General features: G+C 40.5%; 1 long non-coding RNA gene across 1 annotated transcript in view; it reads right to left on the bottom strand.

Moving 5' to 3' along the window:
* The window catches only part of LOC311515157, a 65,840-nt gene that overhangs the window by 4,075 nt on the left and 41,133 nt on the right, over positions 1 to 20,632 (bottom strand). The window contains exon 3 of the long non-coding RNA XR_014710064.1: positions 7,116 to 7,164. This is a non-coding gene — a long non-coding RNA (uncharacterized lncRNA). The remainder of the gene's footprint in view (positions 1 to 7,115; positions 7,165 to 20,632) is intronic.

The following is a 20,632-nucleotide window of genomic DNA, read 5'->3' as shown; positions in this document are numbered from 1 at the left end:
AGTGCAGATCACTTTTTAGACTAACACTTAAGGGACAAATGCACAGATAGTTGGTCTAAGTAAACAGTTGCAGGGGGAGGGTGACAGTAGGAATCCTTCTCCAAAGGCTTCAGATGCTGGAGTGGTCCTTCAGGATTGTAACATGACCCATCTTTGGGGTGAAAAAAACAGTCTGTACAGTGGTGGATCCTCTGGCCATGTCCCGCTGGGCCCCATCCTCATGGAGAAGGAGGCCGTGGCCTGACCTCCTTTGACTCCTTGCTATAAATGGCTTCCCCCTTCTCATGGATTTTAGGGGACACTTCTTGCAGTTTTGAGGCAGGCCCAAGTTAAGGAACACTGCAACTGCTCTCCCTTCCCCTGTACAACCCCATAATGTTTTAGGGGAAAGGCCCTAGAAGAACAGCAGCAGCTGGGAAGAATTCCTGCCTCTAGCACTATTAGGGTAACCAGAGGGCATAAATACCCCATAATCCTTAACACAGTAGTAAAACCCACAAAGTCTGAGCCCATTATAACAACCCAAGTAAAGACATTACATTATAGGTCACTTAAAAAAAAAAAATGAGACAAGCAAGACTGCAGACCTCTAAAATAAGAGTTTGTTCTTTATATAGTTGTGGTTTAAGATTTCTACTTCTGTTTATATTTTATGAACACTTCTCCATCTTTTATGTAAATTCTTGGGTTATCTTATGTAGTTTAGTTTTTTGTTAGCTGAGAGTTTCCTATTAAAATAATAAAGGAAGAAATCTATAGTAATAGTTATTTGTGAAAAAATATATATTACCGCTAACTATTGAGGATTTCCCAATATAATTTCTTTAAAATGCAGTTGGGCACGTGGGAAGGGGGAGAGGGTGATGGGCCTGGAAAGTATTAGCAATCCTTGACTGGGGATTTCTCTGTCCAATTTGTTTTCCTTTGTTCCTCTTTTGATGCATTGCTCTTTTTCCCTGGCAGAAACTAAGACACCGATGCAGAGAGGCTCACAGATCAGGAAAGGCGTGGCTGGCAGAGGATCAGAGCCAATGCAAGAGAATAAAAATATGGTTGGAGGAAGCATTACTTCATAGATCAAGGTTATAACGATTTGTGTGTATGTGTGGGTGGATTAGAAAGGACTTGCAAATAAGATATTATTAAATTGAAATAGGTCTGTTTTCAGTAGAGCAGCTGAAGTGGAAACACTATGATAAAGGATCCTGATTTATTTTTTATTATTATTATTCCAAAGAATGGCTTGTTTTCAATCCTGATTATTGTGGCCCTTTAAATATGCTTGAGGAGTTATTGGGGAGTGTGTGTGGAGGGGGGAGGGCATCAAATATAGATCAGAAAAGCACTAAGATTAGCTCTTTGAATATTATTCACATTCTTAGAATTTAGCTTTTTATTTATTACAAAGAAAAAACTACACATTAGGTGCCCGGGGGAATTATAATAACGTGCAAAATTGCCAAGGGATTAATAGATTAATACATTTAAAACACATCACAAAGAACGTCAGTCAATAGAATGTGATAACATTCCATACAATTGAGAAACAGAATCACAGACAGGATTATGAAAGGTGAGAGATTTTCCAGGAAAAGAATTCTTTTAATCCAACAAATGGCTCAGAGTTAAAGTGATAATTGAGTGCTGAGGTGAGTACAAAGGGCCAAATTCCTCCCTTGTGGGATCCCATTGAAGTCAGTGGAGTTGCAGCAGGGATGAATTTGGCTCCAAATGTTTTGGAAATGATAAATGATGCTAAAAGAAAGATGTATAATAATAAGTGCAATAATTAAGAACCAATTCACAGAAAAATGAGTCCCTTTTAGTCTATCACCCACTCTTTCAAATGCTTCTGCCCTGGTTCTCCCATATACAAGGCTGGTGGCAAGAAATACATCTCATAATTTAAGAAACATCATTTGCTACACAAGGTCAGAACAGAGAATTGTTGAAGTAACATGATAGAGTTAGCCTGTTATGTTATATAAATGGTGGTAGTCATTTAAATGGTATTTCATAAATAACTCCATTTTCATCATGACAGTTCTATTTATCTGGTCAGTTTGAGAGTGGATTTTACGAGATGTGTATTATCTGTTGAGGGACTACTTAGTGTAATGGTCTGTTGTGACAGAATATACTGCTATGTTCACACCTTACACGCTATTGTAATAACCTTTGTACAAATTATGCTTTGTGAGATCTTTTGAAAACAAATAATTTGGTCATTGTCCTGATTAAAATGAGTGTGCCAACATTGTATGTGAAGTTATAAGATTCCACTGTATGGTATTCTTAACCAAATTGAAGTTAGCAAACAGGTCTGTCTCAGACAAAGGAATGTGTGCTCTGCTTAATTTGCATTTAAGCAGTAAGAGTCATCCAGCAGGAAGGGAAACAAAGGAAACTCTAACAGGTAATGAAAAAGCATCAGGGAGCATTCTCCCCTGTAGACTGTCTCCTGAATCTCAGCTGGAAATATTTCCAAGAGGGGACTGACTATAAAATGGAGAGACAAACACCCAAGGCACCCCTCCCTCTTTCTGCTCATCATGGCATCTGAAGCAACACAGGAAGCATTTGTTGGATTCTGGGAGAAGGGGTCCTGACCTAAGAAGTTGGGTCAGAAAGACTGCTGAGAGTCTGCGGTGAGAAATTTTGCTTTGAATTTAACATAGTTTGTTAGGCACCAGTTGCATTTTATTTTTACTTTTATTTTTTTTCTTGTAACCATTTCTGACTTTATGGCTCACTACTTCTACTCAAAATCTGTCCCTTTATAGTTAATAAACTTGTTTTATCTAATCCAGCGTGTTTAAATTGAAACTCACTTATATTTAAATTTGCAGTCTGGGAAACTCCATTTGGGGTGGCAAGCTGTGTGCATATTATTTCTATTAAAGAAATAGACTGTATATGATTGCTATTCTCCAGGAGAGAGCTGGGCAGTACAGGACATACATTTCTGGGGGCAAATCCTAAAACTGGGAGTGTGTTGGGGTCACCCTGCAGTAGAACACAAACTGGTGAGAGCCAGAATATAATCCAAGTGTAGTTGTCAGGCTGCAGTTGCGCACACATGCTGACTGTGGCTTGCATGCTGGAAGGCTATTTGTGAGCAGCCCTTGTGGAAATTCATTCAGTAAGGCACTCAAGGTGACAGGGCAGGACTGACAAAGCTGCTTATTAGTCTAGATTGTATCCTGATATGTCATACCAAAACTATGGTCTCTTCAGACTGGTAACAGAATATAAGAATAAAATTGTCTTTTAAATCAGGGTTATCAATCTAAATTCACTGTCAATGAGCAGATGCAGAAAATAGTTTGCCTTGTAGGTAAGGAGGGTGTAATGTATCCATGTGCTGCAAACAAAAGAGATGGCTACTCTACCAATGACCTACTATTGGGCAGATGGATCTAGAATCCTGAAAAACACAAGCCTCTATTATCAAAGTTAAAAGGAAAGCTTTTTAGCTTGCAGTGGCAGTAGGTCAATTATAGTCTCCATGGGTCAGGCAACAGAGGACATCATTCTCACACACACCATGCTGGGTAATCTTGCTTCACTCAGGCTTCCACTGCCTCCACCATGATTTTAGCTCCTTCCTGGAAAAATCACGCATAACAGCTAGAAAGACATTGCATCATCAGAGATGCTTGCTTGTTCTGTCTCTTTAAAATGCACCACTTTTCCGTGGTGGTGCAGCTGGAAAGGCTATCATAATGATCAGGATTGTGATCCCTTATTTCACAGGCAGTCTCACTGATTGAGTGGGACTGCTTGTGGTGTAAAATACTCTTACTTTACTTAATTAGCATCACAGTCTGCACTAAAGGGGTGGTTTAGCATACTCATTATTCTTATGTCTGGTGGGAATCTTCACCAAGGTATCAACTACAACTGAATCAAAAAATAAACCCAGCAGAAAACAGGCCAATGGTATTAAAGGAAGTGATGTTTGTGGTCAAACAGTTACAAAATGCCTGATCTTGACAATATTTAATCAAAACTGCTAAAGAGTGTAGCCCCAGGTCTAGTTCATTGGCTTCATAGAATTGTCTTAAAAGTTTGGGAAGCCAATTGCACTCCAGAAGATTGGAAAAGGGGGCTGTATCATTCCTTCCTTTTTGGGGTGGGGCGGGGGGGAAGGAGCGAGTGATCAGTTTGATCAAATAGGGCGGAGGTTGTGGTTGAAGCCTTTGGGCTTCGGCTTTGGCCCCCTGGAGTGTGGTGATCACCCCACTCTGGCGCTGACGGGGCTAAAAGCAGCCCTGGAGAGAGCTGTGGCTTGGAAAAGCTAGGCTGATTGGGGGAAGCAGCCACAGCTGGGGCCCTGCCCCAGTCAGGTCACAACTGGCCCTGTAAGAGGGCTGTGGGGCAGAAGCAGAGGAGTCTCACCCTAGCCCTGGAGTGGGAAGGGCTAGCTGCCTGGGAGCAAGGTACCTGAAGCAGAGCAGTATTGGGGAAGGGCACAGGGAGCTGGGGAGCTCCAGCGAAGTAAACCCCTAGGCTTCAGGCCTTGTTAAAGGCCCAAAAAGATACTGGGGCAGCCTGAGGACAGGCAAAAGCAGCTGGTCCTACCCCCTTGCCAGTGATTGGCCATTACAGATTGCAGTCTGCCCCAGGGAAAGGGGTCTGGATGATGACTGACTGGCAGTAGCCACTGAGGCAAGGTGGGTTTAGAGGGTTGGCGGTTCCCCTGGGAGGGGAGACCTAGAGTGGGGGTACTGCTGGGGCAGAACCCTAGGGAAAGGGGCACCAGGGTCCCGGAGGGACACAGGGGTCAGTGGCAGGCGAGACACTGGCCTGCAGAGGGCGCTCTAGTGCGGAAGAGCTAATTCCCAGGACGACCAGCAGGAGGCACCACGCTGGTGAGTCCTCACCTCGCTACAGTCCCCCGCTTGGGCTTTGGCCTCCTAAGATGGGGTGGTGGGGTTCAGGTGGGCTCAGGCTTCGGTCCTCCCTCCTGGGGTCATGTAGTAATTTTTGTTCTCAGAAGGGGTCGTGGTGCAATGAAGTTGGAGAGCCCCAGAAATAGGGGACGAGAGCTGCTTTCAGTCCTAGGGAAGGTGTTCATGATCATGCTATTGAACTGACTGAAATACTGTCTCAATCCAAAAATGAAAGACAGCCAGAGTGGTTCCTGCACAGGGATAGCATAGATAGCATGGATCTACAATCCATGCTCTGTGTGGAATATTATTGAAAAATGAGTAAAGCAACAAAAGGAAGTTATCTTTATAGACTTTGCTACTGCTTTTGACTCGATCAGTACTGTGGATACCGCTATATCCATATGGGGTGCCTAAGAACTTAGTGTGCCTAGTGGAGGAACTGTACCTCAGTACGTTTTGCTGTGTAAATAGGTTAGTTGTTGGATTATAGGCTGGATTTCAGTAGAATCAGGAGTATGCCAGGGATGTGTTCTCTCACTTACAGTATCTGAAGTGCTGTCTGATGACACAGCTGTTTGAGGCCAAAGTATGAGGTGTGAAATTTCAAGATTAATCTTTATAGGATCTTCATCTTAAGAAGATGTTGAATATGCAGATGTTGTCTTATGTGGAGAGACTGCTGACCAATTACAGCTAATGGTGGAAGAGCTGCAAAAAAACTGCTGAGTCTATTGGACTTGGGGTCAATGTTAATAAAACTAAAGCTGAGTTTGCCTCCTATAAAATGGAAATGAATGACCTCTTGATGGTAGATGGCAATGACTTTGAATGTATAATTTAAGCTATTTGGTAGTTGGTCGACAGCAGGAGCTTCCATGTCTGAAGATGTCCTACATCAGATTGGTCTTGCATCAATGGCATTTCAGCATCTTCAAAAGCCTCCATTGGGAGGGTGGGTTGTCTTTGTCACAACTAAGATATGAGTGCTTATTGTGGTAGTGATGACAACCATGTTATATAGAGTAGAAACATGGCCATTAAAAACAGCTGAGGAGAGGAAACTAAACAGTTTGCACTGTCAAAAGTTATGGTGTATTCTTAACACCATTGGTTTTAATTTGTCACAAATGAGGAGCTACTTAAACGATCCTGACAAGTTGCAGTCTTCCACAAGTTCAGAACAAGACAACTACAATGGTGGAGTCATGTCCCACATACTGAAGTGGGTATGCGTTTAGAGAAGGTTTACAGAGTGGAGATCAAAGAATGTAGAGCACTAAGCTGACCACAAATAAATGGGAAGATGCAGTTTTAAGAATCCTAAATCTTCCCCCCGATGATTACTGAGGGAAGAAGACTTGTTAAAGGACCATTCATGATGGAAGCACATTCTACACACCATCACTGCTACATCATGAAAACAGGAATTTGCTGCTGCTTTTTCTTGTAGCTATTTTAGAATACCAGTAGATATTGGGGTGAAATCCTGATCACATTGACTTCACTGAGGCCAGATTTCACCCCAGGTATTTCAATTTTGCATATGTGAAGTAACTGTGATTCAAAGGACAAGCATCACCAAAAATTTGGTCATAAGACTCAACTACTTGGCAATTAATAGTTTATCCATCACCCAGAACATCACTTCTAATCCCACAATCCATTGGGGCTGTAACGGATTGTAAAACGTGGTGGGCTGTGTAGTAATTTTTTCAGTGCAGAACAAGAAGAGGATAGGGGACCATGACCTAAGTGTCACAGTTTTGTTTGTGCTGTCTGACTGTCCAACTCAAACATTTTAACAAGATGATTATAAACATAAGCAATTATCAGAAAAAGACCATTCTTTGGTAAAATTGATGAATCTTTGGGGATTTACAGACATTTTCATGGGTACCTGCCACTTGTCTGAGAGTGACTACAATCACAGTAAGCAAAATGATCATAATTTTCACAATCATTTTTGTGAATCAGCTGTTTTCACTGTTCACCCCATTTTACCTTTTCCATGCTTTTCCATTAGTAAGTATAGACATGATATTATGGGCTTAATGATCATTGACTGGTTTTTAGAGTGTATAAAAACATTGAAGTGAACTAAAATGCTCTTCTAAATATTCTTTAATATCATAATCTATTAACAGACTGAATAGGCTGATTTAAAATCAAAAATGGATTTTCAAGTTAAAATTAAAAAAAAATTCCTATTTTACTTACCTGTCAGGACCTGTTTCAGAATTCTGTGGAAAATTTACATCACGGATACCTAGAACATATTAAAGAGATACAGTTGCCTGACTACTCTAGATCATTGCATATTTTTCTAAAAGAAAATGTAATATATAGTCAGGTTTCAATTTACCTTTGAATTGCATTTATAATTTAAGGCTTCCCATGTATACTCCATGGGTGAAATTCACTCTTTCCCTAAATCTAAATTAATGGACTGTGTGTGTGTGTGTGTGTATGTATGTATGTATGTATGTATATGTAAATGGAACTGCACGAAACAAAGGATAAAAGTCTATCACCCTAACTAATGGGTAGTCATGGTTCTGCAGTGCAGCCTCTTGTGGCAACTGTTATAATAGTTCGTTCTTTTTTTGGTAGTGTTCACAATGTGACAGTAAAAATGCAAAAGAAAGTATCGCCCTGAATCGCTGGGTGCTTTGCCTCTCCACTATTGAGGGGGAAGTGTGAAAATTTAGTGGCACAGAGGGACTCCTATGGCCATTACGCAACTGGGTGAATTATCTCTTAATTATTTCAGGACCTATATGGTGTTTTTTTGCAGGACTTGTAAGTAGCCTTACAGTTCATTACTAAGAATACCACACTGCCCCATCCCTTCTACCAAAAATATATTAGTAGGATTGTGGTGGTGATGAAAGGCACCAGTCAGGCTCAGAACTCCATTGTGCTATGTGTTGTACAAACACAAAGGAAGACATAACTGCTGCCTTAGTCTATGGAATGAGCACATAATTCAGCTTTATTTCTCCAGGTTAGTCAGAAAACTATTTACATTGTGTGTCACATACTGAAACCTACCCAGCGTAACATTTTACGAGTTTCACAACCTGTGCAATCTTATAATGCTCTAGTCACATGGCAATCATGCTAAGGGGTGATCTGGTGATAGCCACCATCTTGGCCAATACTAGGGATTGAATCATGCCTCAAGACCTGCAAGCATGTCTGTGCAGCTTGAGCTAACAAACAGACTTTCTAGCTCAGGCTTTGACAGATTCATCATCTGTGCATCGCATTTAGAGGGGAGCATGTAACACTTACTGTGGGTCATTAATTATTATGCACAACTTCATTGGAATGGCCAGTAGCAGAAGTAGCAATGGGCCTGATCCAATGCCCAGTGAAGTAAATGGGATTCTTTCCATTGACTTTGGCCATTGGATAAGGTCCATAAAACCTTCTCTAGAGAAAGTATACTTTCTTTTTACCTGTGTGAATATGGATCCTTCCAGAGCCTCTGTTTGATACTAACTGACCTACACCCAACAGAGCGTGGCAGCATTTGTCCACTGAGCAGGTTATGACTGCACCTACAAGTTTTTTCCTCAGAAACAAGGCGTTCTTAGGGTAGCTCTTAAACATCAATGTTACAATATTGACATTCACATTTATCTTCACTTGCATCTATTCAATAGGCTTCAAATAGATGCAAGTGAAAATAAATGTGATTGCCAATATTTGTAACATTGATGTCGAAGGACTGTTTTGATCTGACCAAGGATTTTGGTTTGTGTGTATATCTTGTAAAATATCATCTAGCTTATTTTTATTTTTGCTGTTTAAACTAGCTGCAATGCGAGGAAAATAACATCTCTGTCTCCCTACATCTAATTTGTATGCTCCCACATAAACCCTGCTAATCATCCTTAAGCCCAGGAAGCCAATCGAGTCTTAATCACAAATAAATACACCTCCTTCACAGTAGCTGCAATTCAGACAGAAGATGGCAGCTCTCCCTTGCAGACATCTGAGGCTGGGGATCATTTCCAGAAACCCATCAGACTTTCTGGCTGTGTTTCTTGTTTACAAAATGCTGTGTACGTTGACATTTAGAAATTCCTGTGTACTTGATCTCAGACTATCATACATAATATAAGAGAAAATTAAAGGTAATTATTTCCCCACCAAATACCTGGTCGGATCAAAATAGAACTATACTAGCTATTGTACTATACATTTTCAAAAAAATACACCCTTTAAAAACTACCTTACTGAATTTCCCATTGCTTTGCTAACAGTACTTTAGTAATGATGATGGACTTTTCTGACTTTCTAGAAGCAATCCTGATTGAAATACAATTTAGTCATTTTGCCCTTACATTTTTATGTTCTGTAACAAAAAGTACAGGGTGATCTAATATGCTTTGAAGGTGAACTCTATAATATATGGATTAGATTTCTTTAGGGAAATGCTTTCTAAAATCCTATTTAAGAATGTTAAAAAAAATTAAATATCCAACAATCAAGAATTTGAAAAAGATAAGAAAGTGAAAATGACTTTGAAATGAGAAGTACTGACTGTAGGAGACATATGAAATCTTTGAAGATAATCTGAAGGAAAATATGATTAACACTGATGAAGTAGAATAGTGCCAAGTATGTGTCATTTCTGAGTCAAATGCATTATATGAAGTGGAAATTGAACTTTCAAGACTCATGTTAACATTTTACTCTTACGCTTTATCGAGGCAAGTAACTAAGGGAAAAAGTGAAACAGCAAAAACTGCTAAGTGATAAGTCTGTCATAAGTTAAATATGGTCATCTGTCAGCACTCAGCTGAAATGACATCATTCTGGTAACGTAATTACTGAGTTGAGTAATGACTCATTTCTAAAAGCTGGTACATGTTAAAGAAATGTAACTTTTTACAGGTCAAAACCACTGGCTTACACAGTCTTCACAATATATCTTCTAACTGCCTTTTGTTTGTGGCTTATATTGAGATCTGCATTTAAGTTGATTTGTAGAGATATTTTCTGCACTCACATAATGCAAATCCTTTTCATTATGCACTGCTAAGGGAAAAATGTTTCACAATAGAACAGTCCTTGATCTTGCTTCAGAATGATAAATCTGTATTCATTTCATTCTCCATATATTGCAGCAGTAACACAATTCCATTCAGTCCATCTGGTGTAACCTCTTCACAGACTCTATATAGTGATTTCTTGTTAAAGGCTACTATGCTTTGGCTCTAAACTGCATCATCAAAATGCAACATAAAATAATGGTCTAGTTATTTTTATTCTTAGGTTGTGAACTCTTCAAGGCAGGGACCATGTCTTCATATGCATTTGCATAGCACGTAGCATAATGGGGACCTGGTGCAAGCTGCCTGGATGCTACTATAATATAACCTTATTATTATTTAACCATAGAGCTAATAATATGGATCAGACTCTGCTGTTTGTCACTCTGGTGGAAATTTACACCAAAATAACAAAACAGAATGTGGCTCACATACTTAGAAGATTGGGAATGTTAAGTGTCCAGGAAAGATTTTATCACAGCCCTTACAATTAAAATAAAAAAGGGGGGGATTTTTCAAGGGCACAGCCTGGGTTAGGAGCTGAACTCCCCCTGAGTTTGTGCCTTTGAAAAACTCCACCTAACTTCATTTGCAAATGTTGGGTTTTACCGGATGGTGAACTATAATTGTTTGTCACCCTCCTCAGCTGCAGCTTAAAAATAATTAACTCCTATAAGTCATCAGTATGATCTGAATGGTATTCAATATCATGTGCTCAATAATATATAAATGATAGGATCAATCAAAGGAAAAATTCACAAAAGAGACATTAAACAGACATGAATTTAAACTCTTGGTTTTTTCAAGTTTCATTCATACTCCATTCTACTGGAGATGGGCAAGGAGGATGATCTAACCTGCAGGTGTCCTGAGATTCATGAGGAAATCTTATGGAACTTGGGCAAGGCCATCTGCACTACTCCCTGGGCCCTCCCTTGCATCATCGCTGCACCACTCTTTTAGGGGCTGTTGGTATTGCCCCTTTATTGACTGATGCCTCTCGGAGGGGGATTCAGTATCCAGTATCTTACACAACAAATTTTCCACAGCTTGGCTGGAAGATGATGTCATGGAGAGAATCATGGACTTGTTGAAAGGATAGTCAGACCCAAAATTATTAGAAGTTTTGCACATAAATAGAGGAATATATGCCTGTGGTACTTAATTCTCAAGAATAATTTTTTAGGGATAAATCCTGATCTATTGAAATAAATGCGTACAGAAAAGATTAAAAAATCAATGGGTGTTTTGTCTGAGCAAGGACTGCATAAAGGACACTCACCCTATCCTTCTGAAATATTTCTATTTCTATTGCTCGTGGCTTGAGGAAAATTGTTATCTTAATTTGATTATTTAAGGCTGCTGGATGATATTGTAAATTTATTTCTATTTTGTTTATCCTTCCTGGTGGCTGTTAATGTAAATCTATTGTCAGAGGCACTCAGAGCTTTTGTATGGGCACTCTTTTAATATTAAATCTAAAGAGAAAATTTTAAATGATATATACTTAAAGTTTAAAGTATGATTTTTCACATCTGATGTGGCCAGGGATTACATGAAGACAACAGATTGCTCAGGAATTCTATCTCATGTGTCTTATCTATCTATTTTAGGATTTTATACTGCCACCCATTAGCATAGTATCTGAGGATCTTTCACGTAAAATCAATAGCAATAGAGAAGTTCAATAGACTTCTTAGAGTCGCTCTCTGGCACTTATCCTTTTATGGGGTCAGAACTTTTCTTGGGGGACAGTTTCTTTTCGTGTGGAGTTGGAAGTTTTTATGAGAATAAAGGGATGCTCTAATTTTGATTGTAACTTATGGCGGAATGGCTTTCTGAAAGAAGAAGGCCTTGCAACATTTCCTAAAGAGGGTGAGACTCTGGGTCTGCCTGATCTTCTTTGGAAGATTTGTTCCATAGCCAGATCCCCTCAACAGATAATGCTTTGTTCCCAGTTCTCACATGCTTCCTCCTGGGCTTTGAGATCTGCATTGTCTCAGAGGATCAAAGCTATCAGGGAGATTCACAGTTAAAAATTCAGGGCTTGAAAATTAGGACCAAAGCCTTAAAGTGGTATTGGAAGATCATAGAATATCAGGGTTGGAAGGGACCTCAGGAGATCATCTAGTCCAATCCCCTGCTCAAAGCAGGACCAATCCCCAATTTTTGCCCCAGATCCCTAAATGGCCCCCTCAAGAATTGAGCTCACAACCCTGGATTTAGCAGGCCAATGCTCAAACCAGCGAGCTATCCCGTATTGAAGAGTAGTGTATGAAGTATGGATTCCTATGGGACCCGCAGGTAAGGGTCTTCAGAGAAGGGGAGCAGATACATATTGGCATCGTTCAAAGCAACTGCATCTGTATTTCTCTTCTGTGGTCCAGCAAGGGCACCCATTCCATGCTGCCGGCTCCTCAGCTGTCACTTCTCTTGGACAGAGACCAGTATCTATCTGGCCTCATGACTGGGGGTTTTCCATGGTGAACAATTCCCTAGTTGTATTGTGTGTTCCCCAGCAAGACAAACTGCCTAAGCAGCCTGTTTTGCCTTCTCCTGAGCATCTACAACCAGCATAATTGCCCACAGTTAGAAGTTGCCACACAGCCCTTGCTAAGCAAGCATATTTATTCTTAAGGTGAAAGCATTACAGAGAACACATGTGAAAAACAATAAGAATCTACACACATGCATAGTGTCTTACCAGAGGTCACAAGGGCTCTGGTTACGATTCAGTCTGTCAAACCCTATCAAGGGTTTTTTCTGTGGTTACAAGTTTGTAATAGCTGTTAGCTTAGAACAAACAACCCTATGGATCTGAGAGTCAGAGCGATCTTTGATCTTGGGATCCTGGGAAAAGGTAATCGGAAGACAAAGGCCCCTTCTCAGGTCATAGACCAAAAGGCTGAATTCTTGCATTACCAGAGAGGGTACATTTGTATACACGTCCCCTTAGAGGTTTCCTGGGAAACCCACCTAACTTTGTTTATCCCACAAGTTGGCACATTGTTTCAAATAGTTCTCTGAGGCTCATAACATTTCCCAGGGGTTATTACACTGGTCACATCTCCCCCACTCCCACCATAGAAGTTACATACAATTCCACAATAATATATAAACTTTGCATTTATTATATTATGGACCCCAAAGCTATTTCAATTTAATTCAGTAGGATCTCCCAAATATATTGCAGGAAAGCACCGTATCTGTCACACACAATCATTGCTCTGAGCTCTGTTGAAGAGGAATAGTTGGAGACTTAGTGCGGGGCCATTTAGTCCTGTTATGTAATGTAAATTTGTGGTTATCTGTGTCAAAGGCTGCACGGCAGCCCAGCAGTATGAGCATGGAGATTTTTACCTATGGCCATGAGAAGGTCATCTTTTAGTGTCACTAGAGCTGCCACTGTGCTATGCCGTGGCCTGAACCCTGAGTGTGAGGCATCCAAGATGTCTAACGTGTTGGCACTTGGTTGTTACTACTTTGTTTATAGCCCATGCCTTACCTCAGAATGAAGGCAACATGATACCATAGGAACAACAAAGATGCACCTGAAGAAGTGGGGTTTTTACTCATGAAAGCTTATGCTCAATAAATCTGTTAGTCTTTAAGGTGCCACCGGACTCCTTGTTGTTTTTGTGGATACAGACTAACACGGCTACCCCCGATACATGATACCATAGGGTGACCTTAAATAAATAGGGCCAAGAACTGTATGAAATGAATATTGTAGGTGGGCCTGATGGCCCTCCTATTATTAAGGTTACCCAACATTTCCTATTAGAAGACCGACTCTGTTTTCAGTTGTTTATAACTTTGTCAAAATGTAACTGGAAAATTTCAGTCAAAATGGTTCAACCATTTGTGAAAATAAGGCTACGGGGAAATATATTTTTTTGCTCATGTTAAAAAAAAAATCATACCCTTTCTTTGAATGCTCTAAGGATCTCCTGTTTTGGAGCAGGAACTTGAAATTTGGTGGGGGGAGGGAACTTTTATGTCAGAAATGTGCCTTTTGCTATTCCCTTTGAAAATGCTTTCAAATGTGGTGAAGTGATAAGTCTATGAAAAATTTCAGTTTGCACATACTCAGTAAAGACTTGCTAGAGCATAACAACTAAACTAGCTGGATACCATCCTCACTTAGCATGCTCAAGCCTGTCCAGTTCCTAGTGCTGACGAGATTGCTCATGCACCATCCCCACAGAACAAGTGAGCATGCTCAGCCCAGGACTCAGAAGGGCTTTCCTCTAATTGCATCTCTTGGTAAGTGTGTGGCTAGCACTGGAACGGAGAACAGACATCCTGTGTTTCCTGACCCCTCTGCTGATGCAGAGGCAGTACAGAGGAGGAAACTGTCTGATTTAAATGCAGAAGGGACAAAAGTAGTGGACCGGGGGAAGAAAGGAATACACCGGGACAAGGAGCCTGGTGAGACTAGAACTGCAGAATGGAGATAAAAGCCTGAATTACTTGGAAGGGGGGAGATTGGGATTGGTTGGGCAAAGAGACTGCTACTAGAAGCTGATGAGATGGACTAGTAGCCATTTGGGTGGGGGAAACGAGATTAGATCAAGACCTGGGGAGAGGTGACTAATTGGACAGGGGGGACTGGGACAAGGAACTAGGGAGGAGTTCGTCGGAGAGATTGAGATTGAATGAGAAGCCCAGGGAGGGAAGCTGAGACTGGGATCCAGGGGAGAGTCAGAGTAGAAAGAGATTGGATGAAGAGCTGAGGGGGAAGTGGGATTCACTAGCAAGGAGACTAGGGATGAGGAGTTGGGGCAGTAGTGGGGAGACAGATATTGGCTTGACATGGAAACTGGAACTAGGATGGAGAAACTTGATAAGTAGTAACAGGGACTGGGTAGGCAAGAAGAATGGTACTTGGACAAGGAGCCAGGGGTGGAAAAAGAGACAGGACAAGGACAGGTTGGAGGAAATGTGGCAGAAAGGGTTAAGCAGTCAGAAGAGTCTGTGCCCACCTAGTGAACATTCCCCTCCCAGGAGATCCTTCTCCTCCTCCTCAGCCCCTTCTTCCCAGCTTCTTGCAAATAAAGATAGATGCCTAACTGCAAGGGAAGGTTTGCAGCTAGGCACTGAACTCTCTGAGATGGCTGGAGCTTAGGACACCCCCTTCTCCTAGGCATCTCCTGTTGACAAACTTATGCAGGGAGCTGGCTTGTGCGCTGACTTCAGCGAATCCCATTCTAATGTGCCTATCTCCCTTCATTCATGGTATAGGGACCCTGAGCACCTAACTCAGCCTTTGTGAAATCCCAGTGATTTTCTAGGCACAAAAAAATTACATGTTGCAACACTGAGTCGCCTTGCTTACATTACTTTTGTGAATGTAGCCTGATGTTTCTTAGACCTTCTTGGTACCTGGGGAGACCAAGGACACTGCACTACACTCTACAAAATGCATTATAAACTCTGATCTGTGGCCAACCAACATCAAATTTTGGTTTGGACAGGTCCATTGGTGGGCTCCTCTTCACTACTTTTGTGGTGGTTTATGGCACTAGAAGGGCAGCAGGGAGAGAGTAAAACTACAGTTGTGCAGTTCCCTGTGTAAAGAAAGCCAGGAAAGGGAGCAAGGGCTATTTTTGCTCTTCTCCCACCTCTCCCCACCACACCCCAGTTTACTCATACAACAATTGGCCACAATCTGATCCATTGTATGAAACTCTGGTACAGGATTTCAGTTAGATCTTTGTATCTTTATTCATAAAAGTCTTTATTTGCAATCTTCATACCTATCCTTTGTATGGTGTGCATTCCCCCCCCGACCCCAGCTTCTTAGAAATTATGTATTAGAACTGTGTTATAGCCCATGGAAATCAGAGCTATTATTTGATGCAATAATTACTTCTCCCAATTGAGATTACTGAGATGGACTCTTAACAGCTTCTGATAGATCAAGCTGACGATAATGATGTTTTTTGTTTCATTACAATATGAAAGTTGTCTTCTCGCTTTCTTCCTTCTTTTATCGAGTGTCTTAATAAAGCTTCAGGGTCAGGAGCCTTGAAAGTGCTCTGTAATTCCAGGATTTTTTTGTTTTGTCATCATTGTTACCATCTTTTTAATCAACAAGCCTACAATGAGACAAGAATACAAAAATCTCTCTGTAGATTAATGGATGTCAAACCATTAAGAATTTCAGGAGTCAGGATGAAAGTATGGACAGAAGTGAGGAACAATCATAAAAAAATGAGATTGATGTTTACAGGCCTGTGGCACTCATAATGTTATCAAAAGTTATAGATTATTTTCTTTTGTATTTTATTTTGTTCGTAAAATTCCATGGATATAATAAATTATTATGTTTAACATGCATTTAATTAACTTCTCTAAAAAGCTTCACATCACATTTTGTTAACATTTTTTTCATATTCTTAAATGCAATTATCTAAAAAATATCAATCATTTTTATTAGTTAATACTTGAAATCACATGCATATCCAATATAATTATTAACGCCAATCCATTTACTGGTTCATTTAACTCTGGCTATGCACAATTATGTGTGACATTTTAAAAAGAAGCACCATTTTCATAATGATACAATCATTATTTTTCTGAAGATCAACAAAAGATTTATTCATTGAATTCTATTGCTTATCTTTCTACTGTCTAACTTATAAGGATAAGAGATGCCAGATGGTAATGAGAAACATAGCTGTGGCAGTCTATATAATTGCCACTCATAAATTGTTTTTCTTTTTGTACTTTCACTATACTACAAAGTAAGGACAAAATAAAACTAGCTAAGGAAAGATAATAAAGAAAACCACTTCTTAGAGGTAACAAAGTTGATCTCTTGAGGCCTGGAGCAAACAGACTGTTTGTACCGCATTTGTTGATTAAGGAATAGTGTTGGTTATTCCTTTTTTAAAAAGTACAGTTCATAGAAGTGTTTTTACGCATTTTGGGGCCATTAGTGAGTGCTGTAGTAGAGAAATAGGGCTGATATGCTAGCCTAGGACCTAGGGAAACCTAGCTTCAGTTCCCTGCTCTGTCTCAGGCTTCTTGTGTCAGTTTGGGCAAGACACTTAGGGCTGGATTTTTTAAAGGTACTTAGTTGCCTAAAGATGCAGCTAGGCACCTACTGAGATTTTCAAAAGCCTATAGGAATTAGGCACCTAAATGCTTTTGAAAATCCCCCTAGGCATCTAGCTGCATTGTTGGGTTCCTAAATAACACTGGCACCAGTAAGGGGAAACTGGGGGTGGTGGTGGTGGTGATGAATTGCCCTCTGAAGGTTTTTGCACTTGCTAAAAGTTCCATGGGCAGTGCCAGGACAAGCAGAGGTCCCATACTAAATCAGTGTGTGGCTGCTGCTGGAGTGGTCCAGAACATCACTCCAGCTGCATGGTCATAATGTCACTGAAAATTTGACCAGGTACCCCCTCTGTACAGAAGGGAGGGGCAGCCAGGCCAAATGGCCTTGTGACCTGGCACACAGGGAGTCTGTTCCTATGCAGCAGAGCACAGGGGAGTCCACTGAGAACTAGATACCTGGTGGCACTGGCTCATACACTGTACAGCAAAGACAGGGAAGACTCCCCGACCGAGGAGACCTGAGGTCTCTTTGGGGGGTGAGCGGGGATCATAATGGAGTCCCTGCCCAGGGTGGGGGGGGGAACTGAAATTCCACCCCACCTCCTGACTTGGTGCCACTGGTAAAAAAATCTGCCCTTTTGTCCTTCTGTGCCTCAGTTCCCCATCTGTAAAATGGTGATAATAGGTCTTTCCCACTTCACAGGATTGTTGTGAGGAAAAATATGTTAAAATTATGAGGTGTACAGATATTATATTAATGGGTGCCTAAAGACCTAAAATAGATAACACATTGCTTAAAACCTCAGTAGTGACCTTAGATAAATAATAAGCTTAGCTCTGACATACCCTTATCGGAAGCAAAGCAAAACTGGCACTTTTTGTTTCTAATTTGTACTGTGAATTAGCTGCATGCCCTACCCCTTTTGGGTGAGAGATGCGAATTGTTAAATCATCTGAGAAATCAGAAAGTATATTGAAAGTAGAGGTAGGTATCACTCAAAGCTCACACCCAAACTTCCATCAAGATCTGAACTTTACAGCTAGTCAAGACTTTAGAATGGTCCAAACCCAAAAGCCAGATTCAAACATAGCCCAAATTAAGGAAATGTCAGCTCTGAACATTGCTGCTGAAACCAGTCTCTGCTTGATAGTATTCTTTGGTAGCCTTTTCATGTTTTAAGGCTGAATTTGGTGAAGTCAATCTAAATTAGGTACAGCCACCAAAACTTTGAAACATCTGAGACGCAAAGGATCGACTATTACTAGGAATTACCTAATGATAGATAACTCTCACTGTGACTTAGCTGCATTAGTTCTGGACCAAGCCTTGGATGCTTGTATAATTTCTAAAAGGCAAGGTGGGTGAGGTAATATCTTTTAGTGGACCTGATATTTTGGGGGACCATGCTACCATCACACTCACTGAGTAAGTTAATTTACACAAGTCAGCATGTAAAGTTTACAAACTCCAATATTTAAATACAGCTTCCAACGTTGGGAGTCTCATTTTTCAGGGACCTGACTTTAGACACCTAGAACAACAGTTTCAAACAAAGATTCCTGAAGTCAGGGCTTTAAAGTGAAATTATGAAATATATCAGACTACAATTTTACCAGTAATGCAAAACACGTCTTAATATGGAAAAATATAGCATAGTATGAAATGTCAATATTATAAATAGTGCCAAAGTGGAGCGATTAATGAATCTGAGCACTCCTGAAGTTTGAGGGTGTCAGATCTGGAATGATGGATCTGGAACACTGGATCTGGGTTTTGCATCCATCTGAATCCAAAATTCAGAAGCTTATATTAGTCTCTGCTAATCTACCCTTGCTCTCTATTCAGTGGGCTTCTTTCCTTCCCCTTCCCCTTTCTGTTCGCTCCCATCAGGAAAGACAGAGACAATAACCTGATGGGAGACTAGGCAGAGACTGAGTGAGTGAGTGTGTGGATGGATATTTAGGTTCTGGAACAGTACTAAATTGGACACTGTCCATGACAGTCAGTATTTCTGTCTATATCGTGGGTAATTAGATGGGAGTATTTGCCTCAGCCCATCTCTAGCTGTTACGACTGTAAACAAGCCTAACTCTGTTACACATTTTAGTGTCTGACTTTGTAACAGTGAATAAATCAACAATGGATACGTCTATTAAGTTTTGGGGGACTCAAATAAATAGCTTCTGTGTGAATTTCTGTAGTTTCTAACTGGTACCCTTGTTAACTGCTCTTTCTTTATGAAACTACTATACCATTTTCCCAAGTACTTTATGTACCATTATATAAAGTTTAGACCCAATTTATTTCTTTTAAATTACTATCATATATCATTTTTTGTGACTTTCAAAATAAGTGTGGACTAAGTTGGGCCATATAATCCACAGGCAACAAAGAAGAGAAAAAAAAATTTCCCTGGGGGTTCTATTCTGCTTCAGATTTTAACAACATTCTTTAATTCAAATACTAGTGAAGTGTGTGTGGTTTTTTTTAAATAAAATTCTGCAATGTATGGATTAAAAGGGGAAGTCAAAGAGCTGTGATTCCAAAGTGTCACTACAGAGACTTGAATAGATGACTTCTATTATGTATTATTAACTGCAGGTACAGCAGTAAATCCTACCTTACCTAAGGGTGCTTAGGATAGCTTTTCTGGGTTATAAATCAGGTATGAATACTGCATGGAAAGAAATGCTCTGTGTGTATAAATATAGTGCTGAAGAGGTATGAACAAAATGATCCTCACAACACTTGTGAGATAGGTGAATATGTCAGACCTCCATTTCACAGATAAAAATGGGAAGTGACTTGCACATCCACACATGAAGTCAGGGGCAAAGCCAGGACTACAACTCAGGGCCATCAGCCTTCCAACCCTGAATTCATTCCTCCTGACACAGGAATGCTGTGAGGGTTCATTAATATTTAACTCTAAGGGGAAATCTTTCCATTTCCCTTCTTTAAGTTCCCCCTCAAAGGGCCTGCATTAATTGTCCATGAACAAGTGCTGGTTCTGACTCATTCAGTGCTTCTGGGATAGGCAACAAGGAATTGCTTGAGAACAACATGAGGAACTCCCTCCCTCTTTGCCCAGAAGAGCAGTACCCCACCTCCCCCGTATGTTTTAACTAATTAAAATAACATGATTAATGTTTTAATCTGAATTTAGTACTTGCAAACAATGCCAGATTGACAGGACTTCAGATCTGTCTTCTCTGTTTATCTGCAGTATGGGTATGGTACAGGTGATGGCAGGACAAGCTTCCTCCACACTGTCTTGCTTACACGACTCAGTGACTTGGAGGAAACATCTCGAGGATAGAGAATATTCATGATCCGTGACATTCCACTCTTGACTTTTCTGGTGATACTGCCAAACGTAGTGCTATATAATCGTTGTCCCACAGGCACTGGACTGAGAATAGCTATGCTATTCTCTCTGTGTATGTCTTTCAGGCTCCAAACCCACAGCTTTCATATGGCATACACCCAGAGTCTTATTGGCATTAGTCAGGCCTGGTGTGGGGTCAGGTTTCCACCGAAGTGCAACAAATTGCAGGACTGGAGCTTGGAATGTACTTCAGAAGAGAAATTGTCTTCATCTT

This window comes from Lepidochelys olivacea, assembly GCF_965140295.1.
Source record: "Lepidochelys olivacea isolate rLepOli2 genome assembly, chromosome: 1".
Classification (NCBI taxonomy): Eukaryota; Metazoa; Chordata; order Testudines; family Cheloniidae; genus Lepidochelys; species Lepidochelys olivacea.
The sequence above is the reverse complement of the archived record's forward strand: the minus strand, read 5'-3'. Positions and strand labels throughout refer to the sequence as shown.